Raw genomic sequence first — 24520 nt, 5'->3', positions numbered from 1 at the left:
TACAGAGATCCTTGATGAAAACCTGATCCAGAGCGCTCAGAACTGCAGACTGGAGTGAAGAGGACAATGACCCTAAGCACACAGCCACGACAATGCAGGAGTGTCTTCGGGATAAGTCTCTGAATGTCCTTGAGTGGCCGAGCCAGAGCCCGCACTTGAACCCGATCGAACATCTCTGGAGAGACCTGAAAATAGCTGTGCAGCGACGCTCCCCATCCAACCTGACAGAGCTTGAGAGGATCTACAGAGAAGGGGAGAAACTCCCCAAATACAGTTGTGCCAAAATGTGGAAAAAGTCAAAGGGTCTGAATACTTTCCGAATGCACGGTATATGGTCGTATATCAACCATGGTGAGGCCGCCTCCTTACCGTTTCTCTGTTCCAGGCGGTGTAGGGGGCCCGTTTGAAGCACATCCTCAGCAGGCTAGCTCCCAGCAGCCCCAGCATGGCCAGCAGACACACGTACTTCCACAGGTACTTATACATCACAGGGGGGCGCCCGTGCATCATCTTCTCTACGTCATCAAGAAACCTGGACATTCAGATACACAAGACAATGATCAGTGACAATGGGGAACAAACACAGCAAGTCGACCTGAAGGATCGATGCTGTGAATCACTGTTTGTAATCTAAATTTGCATTAATCCAAAAGTATGACTATTTCTTCATCAATGTAAAATTCCTCTTTCGGGAAAGGAATTGTCATCTAATTTCTGAGGGACATCATGTGATTTATGTGGTCAGTGTAGTTAATAGGTTCTTACCGGTCAGCGCCGTATACCCAGGACACGCTGAAACACTGAAACACCACCACGATGATGAGGGGCAGGGTTGCGGAGTAGTCGTCAAACATCATTACACAGTAGTTCCCACAGCGCTGCGTGAACAGCATGTCAATCAGAAAGCTGGTGATGCAGCTAAACACTGGGGAAGGGAGAGAACATTACAGACCCCACACAGATACACTTGGCATATTTAGTAAAGAGGAGTGAGGACTAACACTCAGACCCCATTATGATGCCATTTTATTTTCTATATGAAATATTGAATTCAAATGTTTATACAAATGAATAGTTTCATCCAGTGGTTTCCAAACTTAGGGTCAGAAACCCAAGATGGGCCACCTGATAGAAAAAGGGTCTTGTGAGCAAAAACATGGACACAGACACCATCTCTCTCTCTCTTTACCTGTGAGCTTGGTCTTGTGGCACTTCAGCACTTTGAAGTTGTCGGTGAGGGGTGTGAGCATGCCCTCCAAGGTGCCGAACATGGTGCTGAGGCCCAGGTTGAGCAGCATGAGGAAGAACAAGGCCGACCAGAAGGGACAGCCCGGGAACAGAGTCATGGCCTCTGTGAAGGCTATGAATGCCAGCCCTGTGCCCTCCACACCCTGAAAGAGAGGGACAAGGAGAGAGGGAAGGGGACATTTACATGTATCATGATATAGCTCAACAGATCCTAACTATCTTAACATATTTCAATTTGAGCAATAAACCTGCTAAAATTACATTACTAATTTACAAGGAGTGGGTGGAAGAGCATACTCTAGGCTGCAGGGCTGGTTGGTTTTCAAATAAAGAGGGCAAAGCTGTAACAAAGAATACAGAGTTGAGATGCTGTAAAAGAAAAGGCAGGCTAGAGTGCAAGATCAACCATTTACCTTGTTCACCTCCTCCTCTAGGCTGCAGTCGGTGAGGTTGCCAGGGACCATGGCTCCGTGAGCCGTGAACCAATCCCTGTCGGCCTCCAGTGGTACCGAACTGGGGTCAGAGATGTTAAACCTGGGTAGCAGGTCCCGGTCTAGGGGCCCCATGGAAAACTGCTCAGACAGCTTCTCCAAGTTACTGAGAGAGGGGAGTGTGGAGAACAACCAGTCAGTTTATTATGTACTATCGCTACGACCAAGTATTTGTTTTTAATGACAGAGTAGATATGCATGTAGATATATAATAATATCTAACTAAACATAGCACCAGAAACAGTCCCGAAGACAGGGCATTTCAATATAGCCCCTTTTCATCCCAACACACACACATACACACACACACACACACACACACACACACACACACACACACACACACACACACACACACACACACACAGAGAGTACAAAGAGATCAAAAACAATACCCTTTCCCCGTCCAAACACACACCGCGTCACGCAGCGCATGGCGACTTCCCTGGCGCGGAAGCCCAGCATGGCGAACACCACCAGCGAGGCGAGGACAGAGGTGAGGAAGTTGATGGTGGAAACGGTGAGGGCGTCACGGTGGCAGTTGTTGCTGGTTGTAGGAGGAATAGGCCATGACTGAGCCAAAGCCCAGGCCAAAAGCAAAGAAGACCTGCGTAGCCACCTGGCGCCATACCTACACCTCACCCCAGATCTCCAGCTGGATTGGGGGGAGAGAGAGAAGGGGCAGTCAGTGGCTAGACACTGGCACAGTGCACTGAATCCTACCATGATAGATACAGTATCTAGGCCTAGTGCATTATTGATCGCAAGGAGTTTGTGTGTGAATTGCCATGGTTGCAAAAAAACGGAATAATTCTGAACCACATACCCCTTTAGAACAATCAGGATCCCACAGTTAAAAAAATACAATAAAAGGGTTTCTTTGTCAGTGTGTGCTTAAGCAGTCCCAGTATTAGGCTGTATGTAGTAATATTTGCCAGGTTATCATATTTACTTCCGGAACCAGAAGTAGGTGGTGGGACTACTGGCTGTGCATTCCTCCACTGAGATGAAAGACAAAGACAATGGTCAGGTTCACATCAGGCTTCTATTGTGTTTGTACTTGGACAACATTACTGAAAGGCAATGAATGAGTGATGGTTGTGTCCTAAATGGAATCCTATTCCTTATATAGTAGTGTTAGGTTCTAATTTTGAATAAATAACTCACGGACACTAGAGAAGCTTAACCAAGTTCAATTCTTCCCAACGGGTCGTTACAGCTGTAATTCAGACACAGACACGGCTTCCCCCATGGAGGTATTCATACCCCACTTTGGGTGTCGTCTCCTCCTTATCGCTAAACATTGCATTATTCTTGCTAAGCAGGGAACTAAGTGATATGAGCCTTCAACAGTATCTTATCAGTACTGTCACATGCGATTGTTTTCCCTGCACTCAGCTCCTCCCAAACTTCATTATGACACTCCTCATGTCTCTTATGTAACTTGTGTTGTGGTACCATGTTCAGGACTCTCTTCCCAAGGTAAAGGGTACTGGGAAGAGTTCCCTAAGTAGAACAGGCTTCAGCCTATGATCACACTGTAGTAGAGAGCAACAAAGCAACACACCTGAAAGGAGAAGAGCTTAGATCAAATCCAATTTTAAATTGGTGACTTTAAAACAGAGTTGAATGGCTGTGATAGAAGTAAACTGAGGATGGATCAACAACATTGTAGAAAATCCTTCATTTCTCTTAATGTTTACAATTAATTACAGTGCCTTGCGAAAGTATTCGGCCCCCTTTGAACTTTGCGAACTTTTGCCACATTTCAGGCTTCAAAAATAAAGATATAAAACTGTATTTTTTTGTGAAGAATCAACAACAAGTGGGACACAATCATGACGTGGAACGACATTTATTGGATATTTCAAACTTTTTTAACAAATCAAAAACTGAAAAATTGGGCGTGCAAAATTATTCAGCCTCCTTAAGTTAATACTTTGTAGCGCCACCTTTTGCTGCGATTACAGCTGTAAGTCGCTTGGGGTATGTCTCTATCAGTTTTGCACATCGAGAGACTGAAATTGCAAAACAGCTTGAGCTCAGTGAGGTTGGATGGAGAGCATTTGTGAACAGCAGTTTTCAGTTCTTTCCACAGATTCTCGATTGGATTCAGGTCTGGACTTTGACTTGGCCATTCTAACACCTGGATATGTTTATTTTTTAACCATTCCATTGTAGATTTTGCTTTATGTTTTGGATCATTGTCTTGTTGGAAGACAAATCTCCGTCCCAGTCTCAGGTCTTTTGCAGACTCCATCAGGTTTTCTTCCAGAATGGTCCTGTTTTTGGCTCCATCCATCTTCCCATCAATTTTAACCATCTTCCCTGTCCCTGCTGAAGAAAAGCAGGCCCAAACCATGATGCTGCCACCACCATGTTTGACAGTGGGGATGGTGTATTCAAGGTGATGAGCTGTGTTGCTTTTACACCAAACATAACGTTTTGCATTGTTGCCAAAAAGTTCAATTTTGGTTTCATCTGACCAGAGCACCTTCTTCCACATGTTTGGTGTGTCTCCCAGGTGGCTTGTGGCAAACTTTAAACAACACTTTTTATGGATATCTTTAAGAAATGGCTTTCTTCTTGCCACTCTTCCATAAAGGCCAGATTTGTGCAATATACGACTGATTGTTGTCCTATGGACAGAGTCTCCCACCTCAGCTGTAGATCTCTGCAGTTCATCCAGAGTGATCATGGGCCTCTTGGCTGCATCTCTGATCAGTCTTCTCCTTGTATGAGCTGAAAGTTTAGAGGGACGGCCAGGTCTTGGTAGATTTGCAGTGGTCTGATACTCCTTCCATTTCAATATTATCGCTTGCACAGTGCTCCTTGGGATGTTTAAAGCTTGGGAAATCTTTTTGTATCCAAATCCGGCTTTAAACTTCTTCACAACAGTATCTCGGACCTGCCTGGTGTGTTCCTTGTTCTTCATGATGCTCTCTGCGCTTTTAACGGACCTCTGAGACTATCACAGTGCAGGTGCATTTATACGGAGACTTGATTACACACAGGTGGATTGTATTTATCATCATTAGTCATTTAGGTCAACATTGGATCATTCAGAGATCCTCACTGAACTTCTGGAGAGAGTTTGCTGCACTGAAAGTAAAGGGGCTGAATAATTTTGCACGCCCAATTTTTCAGTTTTTGATGTGTTAAAAAAGTTTGAAATATCCAATAAATGTCGTTCCATTTCATGATTGTGTCCCACTTGTTGATTCTTCACAAAAAAATACAGTTTTATATCTTTATGTTTGAAGCCTGAAATGTGGCAAAAGGTCGCAAAGTTCAAGGGGGCCGAATACTTTCGCAAGGCACTGTATATTGGAAATACAACAAAAAACCTTCATATTGTCACGTTCTGACCTTAGTTCTGTTGTTATGTCTTTGTTTTAGTATGGTGAGTGCGTGAGTTGGGTGGGTTGTCTATGTTCCTTTTTCTATGTTTTGGGATTTCTGTGTTTGGCCTGGTATGGTTCTCAATCAGAGGCAGCTGTCAATCGTTGTCCCTGATTGAGAACCATACTTAGGTAGCCTGGTTTCACTTTTGAGTTGTGGGTGATTGTTTCCTGTTGTAATGTTTGTTTCACATTTCAGGACTGTTTCGGTTTTCATTTGTATCATTCACTTTCACTTTCATTCACTGTTATTTTGTATTCTTTAGTGTTCAGTTGAATAAATTAAATGGACACTTAGCACGCTGCACAGTGGTCCGATCTCTCCTACTCCTCCTCAGAGGAGGAAGATGAAACCCGTTACACATATCAATCATACATTTTCAGAATCCATTGCTTGTGTCAACTTATTTTTATTTTTTATGTTGGTTTAATCTTAATTCACTGAAAAACAATGCAAGGAAACCTGTACAGAATAACAATATTACAAAACATGAATGTGTGGCAAAGATATTAACTTTAAGTCCTGAAAACAAAGTGTTATGTTTGGGGCAAATCCAACAACACATCACGGAGTACCACTCTTCATATCTTCAAGCATGGTGGTGGCTGCATAATGTTATGGGTATGTTTGTCATCGGCAAGGACTGGGGAGTATATGATTAAAAAAATTAAGAAATAAAGCTAAGCACAGGCAAAATTCTAGAGGAAAACCTGCTTCAGTCTGCTTTCTAACAGACACTGGGAGACAAATTCACCTTTAGGCAGGACAATTAACCTCAAACACAAGGCCAAATATGCACTAGAGTTGCTTACCAAGACGACATTGAATGTTTCTGAGTGGCCTGGTTACAGCTTTGAGTTAAATCGTCTTGAAATCTATGGCAAGACTTGATAAATAGCTGTCTAGCAAATGATCACAACCAATTTGAACTGAGCTTGAATAATTTTTTAAAGAATAATTGCAAACATTGCACAACCCAAGTGTGCAAAGCTCTTAGAGACTTTCCCAGAAAGACTCACAGCTGTAATCGCCGCCAAAAGGTGATTCTAACTTGAGGTCGACCGATTATGATTTTTCAACGCCGATACCGATTATTGGATGACCAAAGTTCCTTGCTCAGAACATGATAACAAATGAAAGCTGGTGGTTCTTTTTAACACGAGTCTTCAATATTCCCAGGTAAGAAGTTTTAGGTTGTAGTTATTATAGGAATTATAGGACTATTTCGCTCTATACCATTTGTATGCCATAGACCTTTGACTATTGGATGTTCTTATAGGCACTATAGTATTGCCAGCCTAATCTCGGGAGTTGATATGCTTGAAGTCATAAACAGCGCTGTGCTTCAAGCATTGCGAAAGCTGCTGGAAAACGCATTGAATGAATGCTTACGAGCCTGCTGCTACCTACCACCGCTCAGTCAGACTGCTGTATCAAATCATAGACTTAATTATAATGAAATAAACACTCAGAAATACGAGCCTTATGTCATTAAATATGGTAAAATCCAGAAACTATCATTTCGAAAACAAAACATTTATTTTTTTCTGTGAAATACAGAACTGTTCCGTATTTTATCGAACGGTTGGCAACCCTAAGTCTAAATATTGCTGTTATATTGCACAACCTTCAATGTTATGTCATAGTTATGTACAATTCTGGCAAATTAATTATGGTCTTTGTTAGGAAGAAATGGTCTTCACACAGTTCGCAACGAGCCAGGCGTCCCAAACTACTGCATATACCCTGACTATGCTTACACTGAACACAGTGTAAGCAGTCAGTGTGACACAATTTCAGGCACTGCATTGATTATATGCAACGCAGGACAAGCTAGTAAAACTGGCAATATCATCAACCATGTGTAGTTAACTAGTGATTATGTTAAGATTGATTGTTTTTTATAGGATAAGTTTAATGCTAGCTAGCAACTTACCATGGCTCCTTGCTGCCTGCACTCGCATAACAGGTGGTCAGTCTGCCACGCAGTCTCCTCATGGATTGCAATATAAATCGGCCATAATCAGCGTCCAAAAATGCAGATTACTGATTGTTATGAGAACTTGAAATCGGCCCTAATTAAATCGGCCATTCCGATTAATCGGTCGACCTCTAATTCTAACATGTTTTGACTCAGGGGGTTGAATACTTAAGTAAATTATTTTTATTTTTTTCATTCATTTGTTAGAATTCTTCCACTTTGACAGTAGAGTATTTTGTGTAGATTGGTTTTATTTGTAAATTGTAAACATTTTAATCCCACTTTCAAATTGTGGAAAAAGGGGTGTGAATATTGTATAGTTGTTAACTAACATGAATTGGACAGACAAGTGTAGGGCACGAGACGCAACTGAAATTTTGCTGGTCGGGCGACGAAGAGGGTGGAGGAGCCTTGAATTGAAGTGCTGACATTATCTGAATTAGGCCCAGAGAATTATACCTACGGAGGAGCGGTTTCTATGGAGGAACTTTGAATGTCTTTGAACTTCCGAGAGTTGGATTAACGTTGGACCAGAGCTAGCTAGCTAACAAGCTTGTGTGTGCAGAGCGTTACCAGAATTCAAATAAAAACACGCCTTAGTAGTTAATAAATCCAATGTGAAACATTATAGCTATACAGCAATGGTCAAACCTGAATCTATCACAGGTCAAACAGTCATTTGAGGTATGGCCTGTTGAAAAAGCGAAAAACCTGCCTTTGGGCGGGGCGATGGTGGTCTGTCAAAGCTGTGGCGACATCAACTTCACACCCCATGTGACGTAGTTTCGATGTTACCATCACTACTTCAAAGAGAACATATCTTGGCATGCCGATGGCATTTGTGGATGGCTGTTCTTACCGTAATCTAGACCACTTGCAAACTGGTGTGTGGGTCAAGGCTACATGTGAAACATTGCGAAAGGTGGCCCACCTGCCTCACATAAAACAAGACGTGGCACAATACGTGAGGGGGTGTCTAGCTTGCTGCCAATTTCAGCCCTCCAAGCCACTTCACAGAGCACCAGTGTCTTACCTCTGGAGCCCGATCAGAATCGACTGGGTCGGCCCAGTTGCCAGGTCGGCAAGAGGCAACAAGTATCTCCTCACAGTGACTTGCGCATTCACCAAGTGGGTGGAGTGCCTGCCCGGAACCAATGAAACAGCAGAAACCACGGCAGTTCTTTTGCTCAACCACATTTTCAGTTGTTTTGGCCTGCCAAAAGAAATCGTGGACAGCGACAGAGGAACCCATGTTTAGGCAGTTGTAATGACCGAACTCTGGAGGCTCCTGGGAGTCAAAGCTAAACTCCACATCACGTACCACCCTAGGAGCTCCGACTAGGTAGAAAGGAGCAACAAGACAATCGTCAGAATCCTGAGGAAATATTGGGACCTCAAAAATTGGGACCTCAAACTCCCACTGGTACTGATGGCGATCAGAGCCACACGCAACAGGTCTACGGAAAAAACACCATTCGAGATGACGGGACAACAAATGACACTTCCACTGCAACTCCTATACAAACCAGGAGATGTCACTGCAGCCACCGCCAACACGGCTCATCAATACGTGACGGACTTGCGAACCCACCTCCAGACTACCATTGCGTGCGCTCAAGGAAAGTTGGAAAGAAGTGCAAAGGTGACAAGACCCATTACGACAAAAAGGCTAATGTACATCATTTGAGTCAACTGGAGGTGTATATATGGATGTATTTCATGGCCTACCTTCAAACTCAGTGCCTCTTTGCTTGCCATCATGGGAATATCAAAAGAAATCAGCCAAGACCTCAGAAAAACAATTGTAGACCTCCACAAGTCTGGTTCATCCTGGCGTTCAATTTCCAAACACCTGAATGTACCACGTTCATCTGTACAAACAATAGTACGCAAGTATAAACACCATGGGATCACACAGCCATCATGCCGCTCAGCACGGAGACGCGTTCTGTCTCCTAGAGATGAACGTACTTTGGTGGGAAAGTGCAAATCAATCCCAGAACAGCAAGATGCTGGAGGAAACAGGTATAAAAGTATCTATATCCACAGTAAAACAAGTCCTATGTCAACATAACCAGAAAGGCCGCTCAGCAAGGAAGAAGCCACTGCTCCAAAACCACCATAAAAAAGCCAGACTACAGTTTACAACTGCACATGGGGAAAAAGATTGTACTTTTTGGAGAAATATCCCCTGGTCTGATGAAACAAAAATAGAACTGTTTGGCCACAATGACCATCGTTATGTTTGGAGGAAAGAGGGGATGCTTGCAAGTCGAAGAACACGATCCCAACTGTGAAGAACGGTGGTGGCAGCATCATGTTGTGGGGGTGCTTTGCTGCAGAAGGGACTGGTGCACTTCACAAAATTTTGTGGATATATTGAAGCAACATTTCAAGACATCAGTGAGGACGTTAAAGCTTGTCATGAACAATGACCCCAAGCATACTTCCAAAGTTGTGGCAAAATTAAGGACAACAAAGTCAAGGTATTGGAGTGGCCATCACAAATCCCTGACCTCAATCCCATAGAAAATTTGTGGGCTGAACTGAAAAAGCGTGTGCGAGCAAGGGGGCCTACAAACCTTACTCCAGCTCTATCAGGAGGAATGGGCCAAAATTCCAAAAACGTATTGTGGGAAGCTTGTGGAAGGCCACCCGAAAGATTTGACCCAAGTTAACCTCACTAGGGAAGGGGGCACTATTTTCACCTCCGGATGAAAAGCGTGCCCAAAGTAAACTGCCTGCTACTCAGGCCCCGAAGTTAGGATATGCATATAATTAGTTGATTTGGATAGAACACTCCAAAGTTTCTAAAACTGTTAAAATAATGTCTGAGTATAACAGAACTGACATTCTAGGCGAAAACCTGAGAAAAATCCATCCAGGAAGTGGGATTTTTTTATGTTTGTAGTTTTCCATTGACTGCCTATATAGATTCCATTGACTTAGGACTCAAATTGCACTTCCTACGGCTTCCACTAGATGTCAACAGTCTTTAGAAATTGTTTCAGGCTTGTATTCTGAAAAAATTAGGGAGTAAGACCACTCTGAATGAGTGGACACTGCAGTGTCCCAGAGGTTTTTTCATGCACACGACCGAGAGCGCGCCTTTCTTGTTTTCCTTTTATATTGACAAAGCTTTTGTCCGGTTGAAATATTATTGATTATTATGAATAAAAACAACCTGAGGATTTATTATAAACATCGTTTGACATGTTTCTACAAACTTTACGGATACTGCCTACTGCCTGTTGTGACTGCCTTTGAGCCTGTGGATTACTGAACAAAACGCGTGAACAAAAAGGAGGCTTTTGGATATAAAGAGGGACTTTATCGAACAAAACAAACATTTGAGTAAATGGGAGTCTCGTGAGTGCAACCATATGAAGATCATCAAAGGTAAGTGATTAATTTTACCGCTATTTCTGACTTGTGTAACTCCTCTACTTGGCTGGTAACTGTTTGTAATGATATGTCTGCTGGGCGCTTTTCTCAGATAATAGCATGGTATGCTTTTTCCGTTAAGCCTTTTTGAAATCTGACACTGTGGTTGGATTAACAAGAAGTTAATCTTTAAACCAATGTATAACACTTGTATGTTTTATGAATTTTTATAATGAGTATTTCTGTTTTTGAATTTGGTGCTCTGCAATTTCACTGGATGTTGACCAGGTGGGACGCTAATCATCCCACACCCCCTAGAGAGGTTAAGCAATTTAAAGGCAATGCTACCAAATACTAATTGAGTGTATGTTAACTTCTGACCCACTGGGAATGTGATGAAAGAAATAAAAGCTGAAAATAAATCATTCTCTCTACTATTATTCTAACATTTCACATTCTTAAAATAAAGTGGTGATCCTAAATGACCGAAGACAGAGAATTTTTACTAGGATTAAATGACAGGAATTTTGAAAAACTGAGATTAAATGTATTTAGCTTAGGTGTATGGAAACGTCAGACTTCAAATGTATACCCCAAACCCGTAGGCGTCGGGACAAAGTTCCTGCCCCACTGGACGGGGCCACACAAGATTGTGGTGAAGCTGTCACCTGTAGTTGATCAGAAATCAGAATCAGCAAAGGTTGACAAAACACCATGTTCAAGTGGGTCCACAGGAACCAAATCAAGTTGTACACAACCCCCATGGGAACAGAAGGGGTGCAGGCCAGCACAGAATAGATAGAAACCTAGCAAAGTCAAAGGTACTAAGAAAATTCTTAAATATACTCAGCTGATCCCTTCCAGTAGATCAGTAGGTTGCATCTAACATCTTACCTTCTCTTCCTAGCTACAAGATATACGTTCGTTGTCACTGTTGATATTGTCCTGCGCTGCGCTGTTCGAAATAGGAAAATAAGTTACATTTTCGTTTACAAATACCAAACCACTGAAATAATCAAACAACGTCTCTAATTATGCGTTTTTGTAGGATGGAGTTCCTTTGGCTGATCCTGACTCTGCGCCCTGGTCAAAACCAACCCAACAGATGTACTCACGAGCAGACCCCCTACAGGTATCGTTCTTTGTGATGATCCAGGACTCCTTTTAACCAACTGTAGAGTAGACACACAGGGTGTATGTCCGCCTAGATGCAGAGAACGTATACCACCAACACATTCCACCTGTGGCACATTTTAGTTGGGCCGGGGCTGACTGGACCACCCAGCTAGGCACTGCCCATATGTTGGCCCAACTCCAAAAGTTCACAGTCAACTAGTCAGAACTAGTAGAGCGAAGGCGAGAAAAACGATTCTCGATAGGTGCAGCCGTAGGGTCACTGTTTGCTCTAAGTACCACTGCCGTCCACGCAGTCAGTCTAGCCATAGTCAAGAGAAATGCTAGGGAGATAACTGAAGAGATGCCACTTATTTAGCAACAGATCAAATCACAGGAACTCAGGTTGCAACATCTAGGAAAGTTTCTCCGCGATACTGTTCTGGTGGTAAACACACACGCTACTCTCCTGAACAAAACCCTCCTGTCGGTAGGAAAGCTAGTAGACCTCATGAACCATGACTATGCCTATGTCCAATTGGTTAGATTGTTATTGGAGGATTTTCTATGTGAAGTTAGCTCTTCTATGGACCACTTGTCCACGAATTGAATCCCCTCTGTCGTGACTTATTTATCATTAATGTGATGACACGCTATTTATCTGATCATTACGTGATTTTAATTCATTATGTAACAATCAACTCATTAGTAATCTGGGGCACCACGGTTAAAGTTTGTTTAATGAGTTACCGTTTCCTGAATTAACTTAAGAATAAATCAGGATCTCAATATCATAGCAGTCAGTCATTTCCTCATATCAGTCTCATTCTGAACGTCTCATAATCCTTTAAATCTGAACAAACCCAGGTCTCACTAATCATTCCGTACTACACAAATTGAGTTGATTATTCATTTACTAACATGCTAAATGATAACATAAGACACACACACACAGTCTAGGTTATTGATTAGAATTTAATACAAGGACAACAGGTCCCTAGCGGACCAACACAATATGACACGTGTTACACAAGATGGGGATTTAGAGAGGGAGAGCGGCCGCGAGGAAGAGAGAGTGAAAAGCAACACTTGGATACATAGGGCTGAATTAAGCATAGTTAACCTAACACCTTGCCCCGAACTGCCGCTCTTATGGGTAAGAATTGTAATGCATGTATTTAGTGGTCTGCTTCATTCTCGGGTGTAAGTCTCAGTCCACAAGATGTCAATGTCCTTTCTCTTAGTTTCCTTGCACCCGTTCTTTGAGAGTGATCTTCTGAGGAGGGTAGGAGAGCCATGTAGACAACTGGTGACTTGAAGAGAATAACAAGGTGGTCCTGCTTGAATTCACCTTCTTAGATACAGTATTCAACCGTAGGATGGATTGTTAAGAAGCTCCTTCGTCCTTTTCAACCTTGTGTTGCGTTTGTGGGGTCGCGACAATCTTAGATCACGCTGCAGCGGTGGGCCGTTTTAGTCTAGTATGTTAATTCTCAACTCACGTTTTACACCCTCTGGTAAGAAAGGGTGTATCCGTCTTTATGACACGCTCTCTGGGTTCCCTGGGTCGTAACTAGTTACGAGGCAAGGTATTACAATTGACTATGATCTTGTTTAGACAACTAAAATCAGTCTTATCGTCACCAAAACATTCTCTTCCATCTGGATATTTTCTACACAACATACAGTATGTAAACATCGCATACACATTATGAAAACTCTTCATGTTACAATGTTTGTCATAACATCTTCATTTAACTTTTACTCACATAAAATAGACATTCATTTTCATATTCCATCTATCATTATTCCTACCCATTTGGCAGATCAAATATATCGTCCCAATGTTGACGTTTTAGTTTTGGACAGTAAACTCATATGGCAAATAGACATTCCGATCTCTCACATTAGACCAGAAAGGAGTTGGTCTGCTGTCTTACAATTTACGATGGGTGTGAGGTCATAAAAAAACCACCTCCATACCTCTCCCCCTCTGCGGGAGGAAGAGATCGCTCTCTCAATGGTACATAACATATTGACCTCAGTTACATTTGGCCTATAGTCTGGGGACAGCAATCCCAATACACGTTGATGTTGTTCGTAATTAAGTGGGATTTTGACTGACGCTGCCAGTTGTTGAACTGCAGAATATCTATAGATTGAAAGCGGTTCTAAATGTAGGATTTTGGCGCGACAGCACCCATGTGAAAATTGCCACACTCCGAGTCGTAGCTTATCCAGATCTCTCTCTCACCCCTAACCTGTTACTGTGTACTCTAACCAAAGATGTCCACTCCCTCTGTCTTAGCAAATTATGTGTCAGGGATAACACTGAATGTCTTTGTAGTCTTAAGCCTACCACCATCGAAGAACGATGTAGAGCCAAACTAACAGCAAGGGATGGTGTCACCACCACACAAGTGGAGGTTGTAGGGAATTGATGGTTGGTTAACACCTTGTTTGCGTCCACCACTATGACTTAGGAACGCCATGACTCAACCACCCAAATGAACCAACCACCTTTAAGTTAAGGTACCCGAGGGGGCGATTATTCACATAGACGACCTCGCTCTATACCAACTTCCCAACGACAGGATAGACAGAGATATTGAAATGTCTGACGCTTTTGCTAAACGTTCCCTTGAATTACCACAAGCCATTCAAAACCAAATCCAGTGCGAGGGACCAATGACTGTTGATCTTAGCATACTGGAGGAGGCACTTTTAGTTGACCCAACTGACTACAAGCCAAAAGATTGGTCTGTCACCCGCTCTTGGACGGTGCCGGACATTATCCTGACTGTTACCATGATCCTTGTTCTTATTGCCCTTGGTGTGTGCACCTACTATATACACAGACCTAATGAGGTCTTATACTAGGATCCCTGCAATAGATCCTGAAACCCCATTAGGTGTTCCATCCACAGCATCCCCAGCCTCCTCTCCCGAATTCACTAGGTCAGCCTTTTAATGTCCACAGTGTAATCTTTGTCATTCAGGGTGCCACTTTTCTAAGTGCCTTAACTACCCAGCTTCAAGTAGGATGACCCTAGAAATGACAGAGACAATGCCATGATAGAGTCACTTAGCCAAGACCTTGGATGTATATAGAACATAGTCCAATTAGATTATTAAGATGTGGTAGCTATATCTTACATATTTCGTTTGTTTTTATTCATTTTTGTTTTATTCGTTTTGACACCTAGGAAGTGATATAGCCACAAACCCGTTCCCTATACAGCCACCAGTTAGTGCCATGACGCCGCTAATTTGGGGAAGAAATGTAATGATGTATTGTGTTGTGTGTTATTAACGTCTGCCTAAGATACTGCCTAGAGCCACTAGCTGGGACAACGGGCCCGGAACGCAGAGCCACAGCCGGACCTCCCCTGTCCATTCTGGTGGTGGTCTGCAGCCTGCAGAAATCCTACCAGGTTAAACCACCAGGGGGAGACTGCTATGGACATCCAATAATCATTCTTATGGTGGGTTGCAACTTGCAGGATCCTTCCAAGGTTGAATCCACCAGAGGGGGACTGTCATGACTCTCCTGTGAGGATCCAAAGGATCAGGTTACAATGGTTCAGCTCTACAGAGCTCTCTCTCCCACAGAGGGAAAGAGGGATGGATATGGGGTTTTTATGACACCGCATGTCGATTGTAAACCATGGGCAGCAGACGATTCATTTTGGGGCCTAATTTGGGCAAATGGAATGTCTCTGTGTTAGATGAGTTTACTTCCCAAACTACAACATCAAACAAATGGACACCGGGACAATATATTTCATCCTCCGAATGTTGATAATGATGAGAGATGGAAAATTGAAAATGTATGTCTATTTTGTGATGTCATTTAAAGTTGCATGAAGACATAACGAAAACATTGTAACTTGGAAGGGTTTTCGTACGGTGTACACTGCCGGTCACAAGTTTTAGAACACCTGCTCATTCAAGGGTTTTTCTTTATTTGGACTATTTTCTACATTGTAGAATAATGCAATAACACATATGGAATCATGTAGAAACCAAAAAAAAAGTGTTAAACAAATCAAAATATATTTTATGTTTGAGGTTCTTCAAATAGCTACACTTTGCCTTGATGACAGCTTTACCGTGGCATTCTTCTCAACGAGCTTCACCTGGAATGTTTTCCAACAGTCTTGAAGGAGTTCCCACATAAGCTGAGCACTTGTTGGCTGCTTTTCCTTCACTCCACTGTCCAACTCATCCCAAACCATCTCAATTGGGTTGAGGTCAGGTGATTGTGGAGGCCAGGTCATCTGATACAGCACAACATCACTCTCGTTCATGGTCAAATGGCCCTTACACAGCCTGGAGGTGTGTTGGATCATTGTCTTGTTGAAAAACAAATGATAGTGGGGCTAAGTTATGCTGCAGAATGTTGTGGTAGCCATGCTGGTTAAGTGTGCCTTGAATTCTAAATAGATCACAGACAGTGTCACCAGCAAAGCACCCCCACACCATAACACCACCTCCTCCATGCTTTACAGTGGGAAATACACATGGAGATCATCTGTTCACCCACAACGCATCTCACAAAGACCCAAGCAAGTCTTCTTCATCTTCTTATTGGTGACCTTTAGTAGTGGTTTCTTTGTAGCAATTCAACCATGAAGGCCTGATTCACACAGTCTGCTCTGAACAGTTGATTGAGGTGTGTCTGTTACTTGAACTGCAATTTCTGAGGTGCAGTTGACTCTAATGAACTTTTCCTCTGCAGCAGAGGCAATTCTGGGTCTTCCATTCCTGTGGCGGTCCTTATGAGAACCAGTTTCATCATTGCGCTTGATGGGTTTTTGCAACTGTACTTGACTTCCACATTGACTGACTTCATGTCTTAAAGTAATGATGGACTGTTGTTTCTTTTTGCTTATTTGAGCTGTTCTTGCCATAATATGGACTTGCTCTTTTATCAAATAAGGGTATCTCCTGTATACCCCCTACCTTGTTACAACACAACTGATTGGCTCAAACACATTGAGGAAAGAAATTCCACAAATTCACTTTTAAGAAAGCACACCTGTTAATTTAAATGCATTCCAGGTGACTACCTCATCATACTGGTTGAGAGAATGCCAATTGTGCAAAGCTGTCATCAAGGCAAAGGGTGGCTATTTGAATAATCTGACATATTTTGATTTGTATAACACTTTTTTGGTTACAACATGATTACATGTGTGTTATTTCATAGTTTTGATTCACTATTATTATTATACAATGTAGAAAATAGTAAAAATAATGTAAAAACCTTGAATGAGTAGGTGTCCTAAAACCTTTCACCGGTAGTGTGTCATGTTTACATGCTTTGTGTTGTGTGGAAAATATCCAGGATAAAGAAAATATTTTTGTGAAGGTAAGATTTGTGATTTGTTTCTCTAACGAGATCGTAGTAAATTCTGATACCTTGCCTTGTAACTAGCTACAGCCTCAGGGAACCCAGAGAGCGTGTCAGCAAGACAGAAACTCCCCCTTTCTTTCAGAGGGTATAAAGCATTTGAGTTAGGAATTAACATATCAGACTAGAAGGGCCACAAGCTGTAGCCGAGGTCTACGATTAGTCACGACCCCAAAACGCAACACGGGTTTGAAGACAAAGGAACCTCTTAACAATCAATTCTACGGTTGAGTAGCTGTTCCAAGTAATGTATCAAAGAAGGTGAATTTAAGCAGGACCAGCCGGTTATTCTCTTCAAATCATTTTTTTCACCACTCTAAGATCATCGACACGGCTTATTAGCCGTCCTCTAAGAGACCACTCATCCAGAAAGAATGCAAGTAAACAGACAACTAAGAAGGACAGTGTGACATCTTGTGGACAATCAGAGACTTACACCTGTGAACGAAGGAGAAGGCCATCCAAAGAACAAGGCCTCCGTCGAACCTTTCTCACCAAGCGGGACACAGCCCACGAAGGCCTGGGCCCAACAGGGATACCCAACGAAGCCCTTCCACACGTAAATACATACATTACTTCTTACCCATAAAAGAGGCGGTTCGGGGAAAGGTATTAGGGCTAAACTAAGCGTAGTTTACAAATGTATCCAAGTGTTGTTTCTCTTTCTCTCTCTCTTTAAATCGCCATCTTGTGTAACCAGTGTCATATTGTATTAGTCTCTAGGGACTTGTCATCGTATTAAGTTTCTAATCAATAAACTATACCGTGTGTGTATCTTATGTCATCACTTAGCTTGTTAGTAAATAAATAATCAAATCAATGTGTCTGGTACGGAATGATCAGTGAGACCTGGGTTTGTGCAGATTTGCGGAGTCTATGACATTCAGAATGAGACTGATATGAGGAAATTATGAATTAATGAGTGGTATGATATCTACAGTAGCGAGAACAAGTATTTGATACAATGCCGATTTTGCAGGTTTTCCTACTTACAAAGCATGTAGAGGTCTGTAATTTGTATCATAGGTACACTTCAACTGTGGGAGACGGAATCAAAAACAAAAATCCAGAAAATCACATTGTATTATTTTTAAGTAATTCATTTGCATTTTATTGCATGACATAAGTATTTGATCACCTCCCAACCAGTAAGAATTCCGGCTCTCACAGACCTGTTCATTTTTCTTTAAGAAGCCCTCCTGTTCTCCACTCATTACCTGTATTAACTGCACCTGTTTGAACTCGTTACCTGTATAAAAGACACCTGTCCACACACTCAATCAAACAGACTCCAACCTCTCCACAATGGCCAAGACCAGGGAGCTGTGTAAGGACATCAGGGATACAATTGTAGACCTGCACAAGTCTGGGATAGGCTACAGGACAATAGGCAAGCAGCTTGGTGAGAAGGCAACAACTGTTGGCGCAATTATTAGAAAATGGAAGAAGTTCAAGATGACGGTCAATCACCCTCGGTCTGGGGCTCCATGCAAGATCTCACCTCGTGGGGCATCAATGATCATGAGGAAGATGAGGGATCATCCCAGAACTACACGGCAGGACCTCGTCAATGACCTGAAGAGAGCTGGGACCACAGTCTCAAGGAAAACCATTAGTAACACACTACGCCGTCATGGATTAAAATCCTGCAGCGCACGCAAGGTCCCCCTGCTCAAGCCAGCGCATGTCCAGGCCCATCTGAAGTTTGCCAATGACCATCTGGATGATCCAGAGGTGGAATGGGAGAAGGTCATGTGGTCTGATGAAACAAAAATAGAGCTTTTTGGTCTAAATTTCACTTGCTGTGTTTGGAGGAAGAAGGATGAGTAGAACCCCAAGAACACCATCCCAACCGTGAAGCATGGAGGTGGAAACATCATTCTTTGGGGATGCTTTTCTGCAAAGGGGACAGGACGACTGCACCGTATTGAGGGGAGGATGGATGGGGCCATGTATTGCGAGATCTTGGCCAACAACCTCCTTCCCTCAGTAAGAGCATTGAAGATGGGTCGTGGCTGGGTCTTCCAGCATGACAACGACCTGAAACACACAGCCAGGGCAACTAAGGAGTGGCTCCGTAAGAAGCATCTCAAGGTCCTGGAGTGGCCTAGCCAGTCTCCAGACCTGAACCCAATAGAAAATCTTTGGAGGGAGCTGATTTTTAAAAACATTTTTAAACACACACACACACACACACACACTACATGACCAAACGTATGTAGACACCTGCTCATCGAACATCTCATTCCAAAATCAATGGCATTGGCGTTGGTCCCTCCCTTTGCTGCTATATAACAGCCTCCACTCTTCTGGGAAGACTTTCCATTATATTGTAATGAAATTGGCAAGGAGCAGGCCTCGACCTTCTAGCCCAAAGTCCAGAGCGCTATCGACTGTGCCCCAAGGGCAACATGATCAAGCGGCAGAGTCGATATCCGCGCTTATAAACCCAGGATCATTACAATATGTTGGAATATTGCTGTGGGGACTTGCTTCCATTCAGCCACAAGAGCATTAGTGAGGTCAGGCATTGACGCTGGGCAATTTCTCTCTCTCGGAGGACCTGAGCCCTAGGACCATGCCTCAGGACTACCTGGCATGATGACTCCTTGTTCTCCCCAGTCCACCTGGCCGTGCTGCTGCTCCAGTTTCAATTGTTCTGCCTGTGGATATGGAATGACCTGTTTACTGTGATTACTATTATTTGACCATGCTGGTCATTTATGAACATTTGAACATCTTGGCCATGTTCTGTTATAATCTCCACCCGGCACAGCCAGAAGAGGACTGGCCACCCCTCATAGCCTGGTCCCTCTCTAGGTTTCTTCCTAGGTTTTGGTCTTTCTATGGAGTTTTTCCGAGCCACCGTGCTTCTACACCTGCATTGCTTGTTGTTTGGGGTTTTAGGCTGGGTTTCTGTACAGCACTTTGTGACATCGGCTGATGTAAGAAGGGCTATATAAATACATTTGATTTGATTTGATTAGGCCTGGCTCGCAGTCGGTGTTCCAATTCATCCCAAAGGTGTTCGATGGGGTTGAGCTCAGGGCTCTGTGCAGGCCAGTCAAGTTCTTCCACACCGATCTCAACAAACCATTTCTGTATGGACCTCGCTTTATGCACGGGGCATTGACATGCTGAAACAGGAAGGGGCCTTTCCGAAACTGTTACCACAAAGTTGGAGGGCACGGAATTTGTCTTGAATGTCATTGTATGCTGTAGCGTTAAGATTTCTCTTCATTGGATCCAAGGGGCCCGAAGAGTTTGCGAAACCCTGTTCTATTTAAGTATAAATCAAATCAAATTTATTTATATAGCCCTTCGTACATCAGCTGATATCTGTACAGAAACACAGCCTAAAACCCCAAACAGCAAGCAATGCAGGTGTAGAAGCACGGTGGCTAGGAAAAACTCCCTAGAAAGGCCAAAACCTAGGAAGAAACCTAGAGAGGAACCAGGCTATGTGGGATGGCCAGTCCTCTTCTGGCTGTGTTTTTCAAACATCCTCAAGTTTGACGCAAAAGCCATGTTGGGGCAATGTGAACTGTCAATCAATTCCAATTGGCTACGCCTATCTAGTCATTATTTGAAGAGAACAAGATGGAGCCCCACCCATATTTCTAACAGTCCAATCAGAAAGTGCTGCGATTTTAACCATGGGCCACAACTTGGCCAAGCACCAAGGTCATTGACAGACGTGAGCTCCTCTACTTTATTTTATTCAACAAGGGAAAGGGGGATACCTATTCCAACTGAATGTGTTCAACTGAAATGTGTCTTCTGCATTTAACCCAACCCCTCTGAATCACAGGTGTTGCTGCTAATCGACATCCACGTCTTCAGCCCCCTTGCTCAGGGGTAGAACAACAGATTTGTACCTTGTCAGCTCAGGGATTCAATCCAGCAACCTTCCGGTTACTGGTCCAACGCTCGAACCACTAGGCTACATGCCATCCTAGGCAAGTACGTTAAGAATTCTTATTACAATGACAGCCTACCCCAACGACGTGGGCCAATTTTGCACTGCCCTTTGGGACTCCCAATCATGGGCCGGTTGTGATACAGCCTGTAATCGAACCAGGGTCTGTAGTGATGCATTGAGTTGCAGTGCCTTAGACCGCTGCGTCACTCGAGAGCCTACAGCTGGGAAGCTTTTGACAAAATTGTTAGTGATGCATCTGAATTATCATAGCTATCATGTTGAATCCCATAGATATTTGTAGGTCTACACTAGGCTAATCATCAGAGAGTGAGCCACAAGCAAAAAAAGGTCAACAAAGGAGAAAATGCATCTTATGTCAAATTCACCTGAAAATAGTATTTGATTTCTTTAAAAGGACTCCAGGGGAATTTGTAATTACATTAAACGAACAGACCCTCGATATTCTTCTACCTGACAATCCTGGTTCACTTCTCACATCAAAAGTAACTCCATCACATTGTTGATAATCCAAAAAGGCCCATTGTGCGTGTGCGTAAATGTTATTATCCCTAGGTTGAGTGGGCTGGGCTGGGTTTATGTGACACCCCACTGGAAAGCCTTCCCTTACTGGGAAATACCAAGAGTAACAGAGAGGAAAGAGGATTAAGAAAGCTGCTGCCACAATGAAAGAGACACATTTGTCATCTTTGGTATATTTCAGACTTTTTGATTGACTAAATAAGCAAAAATTGAATTGAAGGCTAAACCTGAGAATGCTAGCTTTTCTCCTGATTTGGTTTGTTTACCTTTTTGTTTGGGAACCTGTGGATTTCAGGCCAAGGATTGTAAGCAAGTGATTAGAACAGACATAGCATGGTTCACAGATTTAATGCAACAACCATTATGTTGTAAAACTAATTAATTAATGATTTATTTTGAAGTATGGTCATGCACTCTCCCACTAAGATGAACCCCAACATTAATGAGTTGGAAATAAGATATTCTGGTAACTACATAATGCTTGTGTGAAATTTCACTCTAGGGGTATGATTGATTTCAGAAATGTTCTTGACAGTCAGTGGTGGACTTACCATTAGGCAACACAGGAAATTGCTTGAGGCTCACATCATCAGGGGCCCCATGAAGTTTGCATGTTTGTCTAATACATAATGTCTCCTATCTTGCCTTCCTCCTCCAATCGAGGCCCTTCTCTGATGTGCTCTATTTAGTGGTTGTGACTGTCTCGGGTTGTGACAAACAGAGCGGTTTCGGGTTTCTTCCTCAGAATTTTGCTCTAGCTTTTGGACTGTTAGCTATCATGACGATTAGCTATCATGACCCCATTCTTGAAAGCTAAGACTTCTATCTTCTAACTTGTTGGTAGATGTGTAAAAAAATAAAAGCAGACATTAAATATCCCTTTGAGCATGGTAAAGTTATTATTTACACTTTTGATGGCGTATCAATACACCCAGTCACTACAAAGATACAGGCGTCCTTCCTAACTCAGTTGCCAGATAAGATGCCAACATGCATCCTGTTGGCAATAAAGCACAAAAGTAAAATAGCTAAAAATGTGGCAAAGAAATAAAAACTGTGTCCTGAATACAAAGTGTTATGTTTGGGGCAAATCCTATATAACACATTACCAAGTACCACTCTTCATATGTTCTAGTATAGTGGTGGTTGCATCATGTTATTGGTATGCTTGTCATTGGCAAGGACTAGGGAGTTATTTTAGGATAAAAAGAAACGGAATAGGCAAAATCCTAAATCTGGTTCATTCTGCTTTCAAACAGACACGGGGAGACAAATTCAGCTTTCAGCAGGACAATAACCTAAAAGACAAGGCCAAATATACATTGGAGTTAGCTATCAAGACGACATTGAATGTTCCTGAGTGGCCAACTTGACAGAGCTTGAAGAATAAAAAAATAAAAAAATGTGCAAATTTTGTACAATCCAGGCGTGCAAAGCTCTTAGACACTTACCCAGAAAGACTCACAGCTGTAATCGTTGCCAAAGGTGATTCAAACATGTATTGACTCAGGGGTGTGAATACTTATGTAAATGAGATTACGCTATTTAATTTTCAATCCATTTGCAAAAATGTTTAAAAACATGTTTTCACTTTGTCACAATGGGGTATTGTGTGTAGATGTGTGAGAGAAAAAATTATCAATTTCATCCATTTTGAATTCAGGCTGAAACACAAAATGTATAATTAGTCACAGGGTATGAAAACTTTCTGAAGGCACTGTATATATATAGGAGAGTGTGTAGAGGAAGATTTGTGACTCCAACAGGTGGCCCTTAATAGTTCTTAAAGCATTGTTGGTTAAGAAAAATAAGTGTTAGGTAAAAATATATAATAAATTAATGTAAAACAAATTCAACAGCAGTAGTAAAATAACAATAGCGAGGCTATATACAGGGGGTACCGGGGCAAAGTCAAGGTGCGGGGGCACCAGTTAGTCGATTGAGGTAATATGTGCATGTAGGTAGAGTTAAAGTGACTATGCATAGATAATCAACAGAGAGTTGTAGCAGCATAAAAGAGGGGTCTGGGTAACTCTTTGATTAGCTCTTTTGGACCTAGACTTGGCGCTCCGGTAACGCTTGTCGTGTGGTAGCAGAGAGAACAGTCTATGACTAGGGTGGCTGGAGTCTTTGACAATGTTTAGGGCCTTCCTCTGACACCGCCTGGTATAGAGGTCCTGGTTGGCAGGAAGCTTGGCCCCAGTGATGTACTGGGCCGTACACACTACTCTCTGTAGTGCCTTGCGGTCAAGGCCGAGCAGTTAAAATACCAGGCAGTGATGCAACCAGTTAGGATGCTCTCGATGGTGCAGCTGTAGAACCTTTTGAGGATCCAGGCCTAATCTTTTCCGTCTCCTGAGGGGGAATAGGTTTTGTTGTGCCCTCTTCACGACTGTCTTGGTGTGTTTGGACCATGATAGTTCCTTGGTGATATGGACACCAAGGAACTTGAAGCTCTCAACCTACTCCACTACAGCCCCGTCGATGAGAATGGGGATGTGCTCAGTCCTCCTTTTCCTGTAGTCCACAATCATCTCCTTTGTCTTGATCACGTTGAGGGAGAGGTTGTTGTCTTAGCACCACACAGCCAGGTTTCTGACCTCCTCCCTATAGGTTGTCTCATCGTTGTCTGTGATAAGGCCTACCACTGTTGTGTCATCGGCAAACTTGATGGTGTTGGAGTCATACCTGGCCGTGCAGTCATGAGTAAACAGGGAGTACCGAAGGGGACTGAGCACACACCCGAGGGGCTGCCGTGTTGAGGATCAGCATGGCGGATGTGTTGTTACCTACCCTTGCCACCTGGGGGTGTCCAGGTGTTACGAATCCCTTTTGGCCCGACAGTCTAGGGGGGATGGTAATGAGAACCGTAACATAACTCATGCAATTTATAATAGTGACAAAGTAAAAGTGAGAACGAAATAACCACAACAACTGAAATCTCATGCAATTTATAATAGTGACAAAGTAAAAGTGAGAACGAAATAACCACAACAACTGAAATCTACCGTCAAACTCAGGGT

At 42.8% G+C, this 24520-nt stretch overlaps 1 pseudogene; it reads right to left on the bottom strand.

The window, feature by feature from the left end:
- Positions 1-342: 342 nt before the first annotated feature.
- Positions 343-24269, bottom strand: LOC109875683 (sodium-dependent neutral amino acid transporter B(0)AT2-like; annotated as a pseudogene).
- Positions 24270-24520: the final 251 nt, after the last annotated feature.

This window comes from Oncorhynchus kisutch, linkage group LG25 (assembly GCF_002021735.2).
Source record: "Oncorhynchus kisutch isolate 150728-3 linkage group LG25, Okis_V2, whole genome shotgun sequence".
NCBI lineage: Eukaryota > Metazoa > Chordata > Actinopteri > Salmoniformes > Salmonidae > Oncorhynchus > Oncorhynchus kisutch.
Note: the sequence above shows the minus strand (reverse complement) of the source record. Positions and strands in the feature narration are given on the sequence as shown.